We start from the raw sequence: 12,402 nt of genomic DNA on the forward strand, positions 1-12,402 counted from the left end.
TGAAAATCGTGCATTGTTTTTTTTTATTAATTACATTGCATTATGTGACACAGTTTTATAGGCACTGGGGTTCCCCCCATCCCTTCCCAAACCCTCCCCCCATGGTGGATTCCTCCACCTTGTTGCATTACCACAGTTCAAGTTCAGTTGAGACTCTTTCATTGCAAGCATATACCAAGCATAGAGTCCAGCATCTTATTGTCCAGATAAGTTCAACAGCTTCTTGGGGAGACCATCTCTGGTCTGAAGGTAGAGCTGGCAGAGTATCATCCTGATCAATTAAAAGCCCCAACATAACATAAGCCACAATTTATAACATTATGCAGTTAATTGACTTAGTATTGAGTAACCAATATGTTAAAAGAAGAAGAAAAAAAATGCAAGTTCTGAGCCACAACCTGTGACTTTTTCATTGACATTTCAATTTTAGTTTATATACAACCGGGTTCTATACACCTTAAAAAGGTTATAGATTATTATTCAGCTGTCTCCTGTCTATTTTCATTTAAGTATTTAGCATTTTATAGTGTTGAAGCATAATTTTACTGAACCTGGCTATTTTTCAGGTAGTCTAGACTGGCTTATGACTCTAACAAGACATATGTCAACAGTTTAGGTGCAGAACAGTTTTAGGAGGGGTGTGCAGAGAAATCCTCAGTATCCTAGCAAGGAATAACTAATCCCTGTGTCCCACCTAGTAAGGTATAAGTGAATCCACACTGGCATTTCCCGTCTGATTCTAAACTTTCCTCATTGTTCTCTGTTTTAGCTTGTTTGTTTGGTTGGTTGGTTGGTTGTTTGCTTGCTTTGAGGGGCTTCCAGTGTGATCCTGATGGTCATTGCCAGAGAGGGTGGGGACCCAAAGTTGGAACCAAGCAAGAACCAGAGAAAGCTCCTCTCCCTAGTCCCGAAGGAACTCCACCGTTCTTCTGTTTCTGCAGACTGCTCAGGGCTCCTGGCTGTTGTTCTGATGACCTTGGATCCTACAAGCAAGGATTTGGACTTCTTCCATCCCATGTGGTAGATCCAGATGGGGGTGGGTGACCTCAGAGTTCTCGGCCTCGGAAGGCACTCCAATTCCCCGTGAAAACCTTGCATTGTTAAGCTACTTTTGCCCAGTAGGAGGCCTACAGAAACTGCCAGTAGAGTTCCATAAAGATTTGAAGGAATTTTCTGTTTGCCTTGGAGTTGAGGGAAAATTGTTTAAAGCTTTAGGGGCTGGAATATCTAGGGCTGTACTTCCTGTGTGGCATAAAAGAGGTCAGAGATGTTTCTCTGGCATGATTGGTCCTGTGGCTCGCAGGGAAATCTCAAACAAAATTGGGCCAGTTTTGTTTGTTAAAGGGTCCAAACCATTAGTCCCCATTGCGTATTTCCCACAAGGGGATTTCCTGTTAGATCATAGTAAAGACAACATTCATTAACCCAATGAAATCCCTTGTTACATACTGTACAAGGCCTCAGAGGAGAGTTAGAGCTTGCTTTATTAGAGATCAGCATGGAATGGTTAGACTTTTTGTTTCTTTTGGCAATCTCAGCACTTATGTCCCAATTTTCCATAATTATGACATTTAAGGCAATTTTATTCCTGAATGTAGTGCAGCAGCTAATAAATAAGCCTTATAAGTTTATGATCCAATATCAGCACAAGATTTTTTTCTTCTTAAGATTTATTTTTATTGAAAAGTCAGATGTACAGATAGGAGGAGAGACAGATAGGAAGGATTTTTTTATCCATTGATTCACTCCCAAAGTGGCCACAATGGCCGGAGCTGAGCCAATTCAAAACCAGGAGCCAGGAGCCTCCTCTGGGTCTCCCATGGGGTGCCGGGTCCGAAATTCCTGGGCTATACTCAACTGCTTTCCCAGGCCACAAGCAAGGAGCTGGATGGGAAGCAGGGCTGCTTGGATATGAATCAGTGCCCATATGGGATCCTGGTACTTGCAAGGTGAGGACTACCTTGCTAGACTACCATGCCAGGCCCAAGTTTTAATATAATTTTAAGGGTGCCTTCTGTTGCTTGAATAAGGTCTATAGCTGGTGGAAATCTATAATAGCATTTTTTTACTTTATTGTTGATTAGGGTAAAAAAGTTACAAGGGCTAAAGGGAATATCGAGGAGAAGCCCCACCCAATCTCCCTCCCACCCAATCTCCCTCCCACCCACCCCAGGTCCTGGTAGTTCACCAGTTATGCATTGCTGCCAATCTCTCCAGTCCAGAATAATCTTCTGATTGACAAAGTCCATCATAGAGTCTCCCTTTGTCCATTGTTTCACTGCCAAGATATAACTGTGGTGGTTGATTGACTTGTTCTATCTTATGTCTTTTCTTGCTTAAGGTTCTGAGTCCGCCGTTTCAGTTGAGGCGATCCCAGCCCCTGTCCTAGTTATTATTGTGCCCTCCCATGGGAGTGGTAACCCAAGAGAGGAGAGCCGACTATTTCCCTCCCAGGTCTCTCTCACTCCCAGATTATGGTCTCTCCAGGTGGCCCTGTGGTTGGACTTGACAGTATTAGCCCCTAGTGCCAGTTTCTGCTACGGTTAAGCCCCGACAGCTCTCACCACCTCTAGTTTTGTAACACTAGTAGGAAAAGTCCACCCATCCTGATTCTTCCCTGATATGGTCCACATGAGGCCCACAGGTGCTGTAGCCCTGCCTAGTCTGGTCCATCCCCATCCCAGCTCATGTTCTCTAGTGAGAGTAGCTACCCAGCAGGGGAACCATCCCTGATTTCCCTGTCGGCTCTGCCCCTCCCTTCCTGATTCTCACGTGTGCTGGTTGGGTGCTGCGGTCACATCCAGTACAGGCAACCTCACCTTGGCATTCTGTGTTGTATACTGCTTTTGTCACGACCGAACCTGGCTCAACCCACACTCTGCTGTGGCGTTCGGATTTGCCAGTGGGTGACGCGAACTGATTCAGCCTGGTCTGCCCCCGACCCATGCCAAATGTATGCCAGTGGGACACTTTCCATAACCTCTTCTGGCTGTTTCCTTACATGCTTCTTGCGCTTATTTGTAGGATCCATGTCATGTCAGAGGAGTTGCCCAGGCTCCTCCATCAGAACCCCTCCTGATGCCAGGTTTCATGCTTACCAGTGGGTCCGTGGGCCAGCACTACTCAGTTCACCTCCTGTCCTAACAGGAACAGTGGCTTTTCTTAACTGGCTTCAACCCATTCTGGTTCTTGCTGTTGGATGTTTCAGCCCAGCCATGGCTTGTCCATACCCACATATAGCACATACATGGCCTAGTTGGGGGTTGAAACCCAGCCTAGTCCATCCCACATCTACCCTGGTCCTTCAGAACACCAGAAGGTGTTGCAATCTGACCCGGCCCAGTGTGCCAAGTCCCAGTCCACATTTGTGCCAAGGGAGACTACAACTGTAGCTCGACCAGAACGCAGTCCCATCCCAGCCTGTGTGCCCCTTGGTGGGAACATTCACTCAGCCAGGGTGTCCCCTCAGCTCCCCAATGGGGCCTATTCCCAGCCAGTGTTAAGTGTGCCAGTGGTTGCTCTGGCTCAGCTTGGCACAGCCCATCACCTGTCGCAATCCCTGTCTTAGACACTGTGGCTCAGCGTCCTTGGCTCACACAGACCAATTGCTGGGCATGTCTTGTGGTCCATCCTGGTTTCTAATATTACTTGTGGGCTAAGGTTTGCTCAGTACTGCCCGGGGCACCCAATCCATCACCTTTCCATACACTGACAAGCAATCGGAGCCTCTTTGCCCAGCCTGCCAGACCACCAGGTGGGAGCTATGGCTCACCAGAAGAATTTCCCAAGTTTTCCCATTTATCCCCTCCCAGACCGAATTCTCACCCATGCCATCGGGTTTTAGACCAGTGCCCAACGCAGACTGGCCTTCCTTTTGGTCTTGCATGGGTTGGCGAGCGCAGCAGCCCAGCCCACCCCACATCCCATTCAGGATGGACATTCAGGTGCCACTGCCCTGCCTGTCCAGACTGTTGAGGGTTCTTTCATGTGGTTAATGGTAAGCTCCTTGGTCTCACCCAGCTTAGACTGTCACCATCCCCACTCCTAAGCCACCCAGTGGAGTTAGAATTTCTGCAGGGTGTGGCCCACATACCCCCCCATACAATCTACCCCCAGATATGGTTCTCGAGTGCTAGTTAATGCCATGGCCCTGCCTACTGTGACCCCTCTGCTTATCCATCATCATGTCAGGTAATGGGGACATCCTGCTGGGCATGCCCGGAGTCTGAGCTTTTGAATGAACTGGTGTTCGGTGCTTAGCATTATTAAGTAATTACAGGTTCTTCAGAGGAAGATTTACTGTCACTGGGAATCTTTAGGATTGATTCACATCCCCAAAGCACTGTGTGTTCAGCATGGAGCTACCCAAGCAGAGCATCAAAGAACCAAAATCCCAAAGTTCCCCTGCCGGGGGGCCAGCACACAAAACCTGGTGCCAAATAGCACACTGGCCGCCCGGGAGCAACTCACCACGAGCACGTGGTGGCTGGCATGCGTGAAGCAGGCATGAGATGACCCGTGTTGTCCTGGGGGGCCTCTGCAGCCAGGCGGCTAGAAGTTAAAATCCCCAGACTCAAGGACCCGCCCCTTCCCAATCCCCTCCCCAGCTCGAGCACAGAGGGAGCAGTAGGTAGGGCCAGACCTGCCTAACAAAGCCGGAGACCCACCCCAGAGAGGTCAGCTCCTGGGGCTCTGGCAGGGCTCTGGAGCCGGCGTGTGTGAAGCAGGCATGAGACATCCCGTGTTGTCCTGGGGGGGCCTCCCTATAATAGCATTTTTTTATATATTTTTATTAGTATTTTGCATTATGTGACAGCTTCATAGGCTCTGGGAATCCCCCCCACCCCTCCCCCTCCCCCCCCCCCCTGGTGGATTCCTCCACCTTGATGCAGCATTACAGTTCAAATTCAATCAAGATTCTTTCCTTGCAAACATATACCAAGCATGGAGTCCAGCTACTTATTGTCCAGATGGGTTGAACAGTTTCTTGGGGAGACCATTTCTGGTCCGAAGTTAGAGCTGGTATAATATCATCACAATCAAGTAAGAGTCCCAATATAACATCAACAGCAATTTGCAATATTATGGAATTGACATGGTTTTGAGTAACCACTATGTTTAACAAAAAAAAAAAAAAAGTTCTAACCACAACCTATGATTAGCTCATTGACATCTCAGTTTTAGTTTATATACAGGACCGGACCGGCTGCTATATACCTTAAAATGGCTATAGGGTACCATTCAGCTGTCTCGTGTCTATTTCATTTTAGCATTAGCATTTTTAAAGCCAAAGTTTGTAAAAGCATTTCTCACAGTCAGTGAAATAGCAAAAGAAATAGCTTTAACATCTGTGTAAGTTTCCTGACTGCCATTACAAATTTTTCAAAAAGATAGGTGAGATGTCCTTGAATTCTCTACCCTGTCCCAGGCCTGTAAGACGCATCTCTTTATCACAAACCTGAGTGATTGCTATCATTACATTGAACTTGAGCCGGAATTCCTAAGAACTCTCCCTGGCCTACAAGCTGTGCAGCAGAGATATCAATACACCAATCATCATTACCTTTCTCCTTTCTTGTCATTGAGCCTCATTCTGACACCAACTTCTAAATTGTAAAAGCAAATTTCTTTCAAAAACTATTTTAGCTAAATTTTCCCAGTCATATGGAATCATGTCGTATTGAGTAGCCAATTGTTCTAACAACCTTCTGGTGAAAGTGGAATGTGTTCTATATGAGGCTATAGCCTTTTTGAGTATTTTGAAAGCATGTATACTAAAATGTTGATGCTCCATTACATCAATTCCCCTAGGATTCTCAGGTCCTGCCTCTTCAGGTGGAACAAAATTAATATTAACTGGGTATGCCTGATAATTAAGAGAAAGAAGGTTAGAGGCTCATATTGGAACCTTATAAGCAGGATGGGATGGTGGCTGCTCATAAAACAGAGCAGAGGAGGTAGGTTTATGTGGAGGAATATGTGTATATTTTTGTTACTTTTTAGGTACAATTTCCATTGTCTCAAGTTCAGAAACCATTATTTTTCTGATCTCCTTTAGAAGGAGGCAATACTGATTTTTAGTTATTATCCATTTAGAAGAACTGGACTCAGACTCAGAACTTTGAGTCATTTGTTTTGTTTGAAGAGGAAGATGATGAACAAGAAAAGCCTGTAGATCAAGCCCTAGTCTGTGAGGAGTGCTTGGTCCAGGGATGTCCTCTTTCCTCCTTTGCTTGAACTAAATCTACATTTATCGGTGAAGGTGGCATAGGTTGAGAAGCCAGTTTGTCAGCTGATTGATATGGCCTAACTCTCTGTCGTCTTTAAGGAAAGCAGGCTTGGTTTCTGATGAGACTTCTCAGGATGCCTCTGTGCCTGACTGCAGCAGCTGTAAAGCCAAGGAAACAAGAGGCATAAAGTGCAGACTTCTACAGGGATCATTTCTCCTTGTTGTTGCACTCTCCTGAGAGCCCTTAATACCTTTTCCCATGCTTTATAACACAGATCGACCAGAAGGCTGAAACCAATAACAATGCTTAGCAATTAAAGAAAACAAAGCATCATATTAGCTCTTTTTTTTACCTTAACTCCAGTACCCTGCAGCAAACCCTGGAGAAGCTCCACAGACTGTTCCTGGACTGAACTAGAATTTCCCATATTAAACGAAATGCTTGGAGTTCACATACCTTGAGCGTTCTGCAGTCCTTTCACTTTCACTGCCTTCATCAAGCCCTACACATTGAGTGCCAGTGGTTGGGGTTCAAAGAAATCGAGTGAGACTCCAAGGCAAGTGAAATGTCTTTATTCTTCACTCAGGCAGCCACTTCTTGCCATGAACAAAGAAGTGCCTTGAACAAAATAAGTGAGGTGTGGGAGGATTTAGTAAGTACCTACATGACACTGATTATGTACATGGCAGTGGGCATCTACGCGATGGTAGGCCTCTACGTGACACAAAGCAGAAAGCAGGTGGTAAGGATTAACAGTGTATAAGCACAGGTTTCTGACCTTATCACTTCAATGCAAACAATGGTATACAGGATGTTTCAAAGGCAGCTGTCTGTCCCATTCATCTTTAACACTCCCAGGAACTGCCTATCTCCTGATTGCTTCTTGGTGTTCTCATAACAGGGTGCAGACAAGTCTCTGGAGGGTCCAGACTTCCAGGCATACAGTCACTTTTACAATTAACTCTCTCAGTATTTATTTTAACCTTTCTGGATGGTTACTAAGCTGTGTTGCCCACAGGTCTACAGATGACTTTACTGGTCATCTTCGCAGTCACTTGTGCCACTCCCTCCAGCAAGTTTTAGTCTCAGGCCCTCATGTTAGGCTTCCACTATGGTTTCCAAAACTCCAGTTCCCAGCTTATTACCCTTTAACCCCTGTGATCATGTGATATGGGCACACTGTTGCCTGCTCAGCCTGTCTGACTCCTGGTTCAAATAATAAATGGGATTAGAAAGACACTGGTTGTGCTAAATCACAGGATTGTCAGTGATACTGGTCTTGCCAGAACCTGCTGGCCACTGGGTCTGAAGGCCGAGGTCTGTTAGGAGAGATTCTGTAAGAAGCCAAAGTGATATGTTTTCCTTTGGATCAGTGCAATGCATTAATCTGCAAATGAGTTCTCTCCTGGCTTATCACGTGTGCAGCTCACCATTGTCCCTCCAGCACACAGACTTTTCCTCAGTACACAAAATAGCACATGATGTAACACTGGCTGGTGTCTGCACCAGGAAATCTGTCCTGTTCCTGCACCAGAATGCTTGGGCTCTGCCACTGTTTCTGCTGTGGTTGGATTTAAAAAATCAGCAGGATGGACAATCATGGGTTCAGCTCTTGAGATCTCAGCTAACTCTCCTCTGCTGCTTCCTCATGTCCGTGAGTCTTCAGGTATCCCTGTGTCATCGACCTGTCCTCTCCTATTTTTCTTAGTTGCGCCCTCTCTCCTTCACCTTGGCTAATGCCTCTCCGTCTGTTTAGACCTGTCCGCACCCTATTCCGCCATCTTTTCTCTTGAACTCTAAGAACTTCTCATCTTGTCAACATTTCTCATGTGGTTCAGTACCATCAGGCTCTAGTAAGCAAAAACAGACATGGATACTAACCACGCCCCCTCATATTACTAAAAAGTTTTCATTGGCTCTATAAATAAAAGGACTGAACATAGCAGCAACCCATGCAAGTATCTTGCTACGGAAAACATAGAACAATCGTGCTCTAAAGCAAGGGGATGGAGCAGAATGTGAGAGCCCAGAGGCACAAATCCCAGATTGACAGAGGTTCCAACTAGGAATTCAGCATTGGCAAGACAACAAACATCTCCCCCCATCTCCTCCATCTGAGTAATAAACATCCACAGTAATTGGACTTCTTTTGTCCTGAAAATAATTATGGAAGCTAATTTAAAAATAAAGCCTGTTACTATGAAGATGTTCTGAGAATTTTACAGATGATTGCACAATTATGCAGTTTCCTGGTTATCTGGTCTTCCACTGACTACATCAGTCAAATCCTTCACTGGGTACCCGACACTGGGCCTCTGCCAGATTTTCTAGGTTTTGTACAGTGCTTACACCCAGAAGGCCCATCAACCAACAGGGAAATAGTAAGACTTTTTTGCATATTATGTTTTCCTTATAAAATAAGGAAAATGATACCTCTCTCAGACGAATACATAGCAGATGCACATGGCAGATATTAATGTTTTATTCCCAATACCAGCACTTGCGCTTGGGCATCTCCCTTTATTTCCTCATTTTTACAGATGCATTATTTTTTTGAATATAGAACATTCATTTCTTTCCTTTTTACATTTTCATTGGATTACTGTGATACTTTCTCATTTCCTCTATTTAACTTGTCTGTTTTCTGGGAAACGTGAAGAATGAGATGCCATGATTTATGCTTTTCCACTCTCACACACTTTGACTCATTATTTCTCAGTATGTTGATGGCACATAATAATAAAATTTGTCCATTACATTGAGCAAAGAACTTGTTCTTCAAGTTAGAGCTACCTTTGTCCGTATTTTTCTTCATCTTTTAAGTTGGTATATCCATCCTTTGGCAGGTTACGTAATTTCCCTAAACCTGTTTTTTCAGTGATGAAAGAATGACAAAAGTTTAAAGGAAAGAAAAAAAGTGTAACGAGTGGTGCGGGCCTTGGGTTTGGGGGCAAGTTCCACTCCCTGCAGTGTGGCGACCGTGGGGGGTGCCCCTGCCGGGTCGGACCCAAGGCTGGGGACTCATGCCAAAGACGCTGCCACAAGGCAGTGAACGAGTCCTCAGCCTCCCCCAGGACCCAAGAAAGCTCTTCCCTCCGGGTAAGTCTGCCATGAGGGAACTTGGGACTGGGTTGAAATTCCTAGCTCCACCCTGCCGCTAAGATCTTGCGGCTGGGTGAGTTTGGGAGGGTTGCGGGCCTTGGGTTTGGGGGCAAGTTCCACTCCCTGCAGTGTGGCGACTGTGGGGGGTGCCCCTGCCGGGTCGGACCCAAGGTTGGGGACTCATGCCAAAGACCCAACTCATGCCATTACCCAACTGTTTGGTGGAGTGATGGAGTGGTCACATTTGGCAGGGTCAAGACTCTATCCAGCATGCGAGAGAACTTGGTCTGTGGGTAGACTCTATGGGGTTGTGTGGGCCCAACCCTGTGGAAATACAAGTTCCCCTGGCTAGCTCGCAAGCTGGGGTTGGGACGGACTAAGCTAGATGTGACCATGCTACCTGCCATCACTCACGGGTGTAGGAACCCACAACAGTCAGGGCAGGTCAAGGCAGCAGCACCTGAATGTGCATCCTTTAACAGGATGTGGGGTGGGCCATGCTGCCACTGGAAGAGGGCAGAATGGGCAGGGCTGAACAAACCTTAACTCACAAGAAACAACAGAAAACATGTTGAAGCACAGGTCATGCCAAGTAGGTCCTTGCACCTACTGATCTGTGTAAGACAGGGATGCTAAGCCACAGCATCTAAGGAGACAGGACAAGTGAGGGACTCTACCAAGTTGAATCAGAATAACCACTGGCCTTCACGAGATCTAAGGCTGGGAATAGGCCCGGCTGGGCAGCTAAGGGGATGCTCTAGCTGGGTTGAGTTTCCCACCAATGAGCACATGGGCTGTAATTGATGCTGCGTTCCAATCAGGATACGAGTGTAATCCCACTTGGCACAAGTGTGGACTGGGAATGGAAGCACCAAGCCGGGCCAGACCCCAACACCATCTGGTGCTCTGCAGGACCAGGGGAAATGTATGACAGACTAGGCTAGGTCTCAGCTCTTACTGAACAATGTGTAAGCTATATGGGGGTATGGACGAGCCATGGCTGGGTTGAAACATCCAACAATAAGAACCAGATTGGGTTGAAGAACAGTCAGGAAACACCACTGTTCCTGCTAGGACAGGAGGTGAACTGAGCAAGGCTGGCTCATGGACCCACTGGTATGCGCGAAACCTGGCACTGGGAGAGTTTCTGATGGAGGAGCCTGGGCAACTCCTCTGGCAGGACACAGTCCCTGCAGGTAAGTGCAAGAAGCACAATAGGAAACAGCCCAGAACAGGCTATGGAAATTATCCCATTGGCATACACATGACATGGATTGGGAGCCGACCAGGCTGAACCTGTTCACATCACCCGCTGGTGAGTCCGAGCGCCAGAACAGAGTGTGGGTCGAGCCAGGTTCGGTTGCGACACATACTAGTACACAATAAGGAATGCCAAGGTGTGATGAGCTGTACCAGATGTGGTTGCAGCGCCCAAACAGCACATGTGAGAATCAGGGGGAGGAGGCAAAGATGACAGGGGACTGTGGGCTCCCCTGTTAGACAACTACTTCCATTGGAAAGCATGAGTCGGGATGTGGGCAGATCAGACTAGGCAGGGCTGTAACACCTGTGGGCCTCATGTGGGCTAGATAATGGAAGGGCCACGGTGGGCTGACTGTTCCGACTGGTGCAAGCAAAAACTAGAGTGGGTGAAGGTTGGTTGGGCTAGCCGCAGCACTAGCTGGCAGAGACTGGCACTTGGAGCTAATTCTGTCAAGTCAAATGCCAGAACTACCTGGAGAATGCATAATCTTAGAGTGAGTGTGGCCTAGAAGGGAAATAGTGGGCACCTCCCTCGGGGCTACCACTCTCATTGGAGAGCACAAACACCAGGACAGGGGCAGGGGTGGCTGTACAGAAGGGCACCTGCCAGTAGGTGTGTGGGCTGGATAGTAGGTTGGTTGGGTTGAGCTGGGCTTCAATGCCCATCGACATGTGCAAGAGCTAAATGGGATGTGGGACAGACTTCACAAGCCTGCGGTGCGTACTGGCAAGCATGGGAACCAAGGTAGGGGGCAGAACTGGTGGGGGTTATGGGGAGTCGCCCCAACTAGGCTGCAGCTCCAACCGGTTTGCGTGAGGACTGAGTATGAAGTGGGCAGGATCGAACTGGACTACAACACCCGTTGGTTCACGAGGAAGACAGGGCTGGAAACAGAACGAACCCAGCAATCCCAGCGACCAGCATGTGCATAAGCTGATTGGTGTGACGGACGGTGCCGGACTCTGTACTAGCAAACTCACGCAAGAATCAGGCCTGGGATCATCTCAGATGAAGCTTCTTTGGAGATCCCTCCAACTGAACTGCTGATCTTAGAACCCCAACCATGAAGAGACTGTCAGCCAGTGGATTCTGAATAGGGTTCATTGCGATTGGAACTGAGAGACTAGCAGCAATCCAGAACTGATGAACTATCGAAACTGTATGAGCAGGACCCTCAGAGCGCGCCTCCCGTTGGGGATCTGGGATGGGTGGGAGGTTGGGTAGGGCTTTTCCTTTTGTTTTTTTCCCTGACCCCAGATACAGGGAAAAATGATATTGGTGTGGAAACAATGGTATTACCTACTTTCACCCTGTAGCCCTTGACCCTTTGTTCCATAATCAACTAAGTAAGATTATTAAAAAATAATTTAAAAAAAGAAAATAATAACAAAATTTCAGTTTCATCTAATAAGTTAAGTCATAATTATAATTATTAAAGTTAAATTAAAACATAAAAAAAGAAAAGAGAATAAGTGTAAAAAGAAAAAATATTAAAAATGATTACAACATAATTAAGTCACAGTGAATATTCAGTGAATTGCCAACTTTCATTGTTATTATTTGTAAAATCTACTGATAAAGTTCTAAATGGTTTCCCTTGCTTGATCCCCATCTTGCTACTTTTACATATTATTTATGGCTTTAGGAAACTAATAAACAGATTGCGTAACTTCATTATGGGCTGCATTTTGTCTCCACTCTGCCAAAACTCACATATTGAAATCCAAATTCCCAATGCTTTAAAGTATAACAGTATTTCAATAAAAAAATAAAATGAAGTTGATGAGAAGGCATCTTAATTTATTA

The sequence above is a fragment of the Ochotona princeps genome, chromosome 4 (genome assembly GCF_030435755.1).
Source record: "Ochotona princeps isolate mOchPri1 chromosome 4, mOchPri1.hap1, whole genome shotgun sequence".
Lineage (NCBI taxonomy): Eukaryota > Metazoa > Chordata > Mammalia > Lagomorpha > Ochotonidae > Ochotona > Ochotona princeps.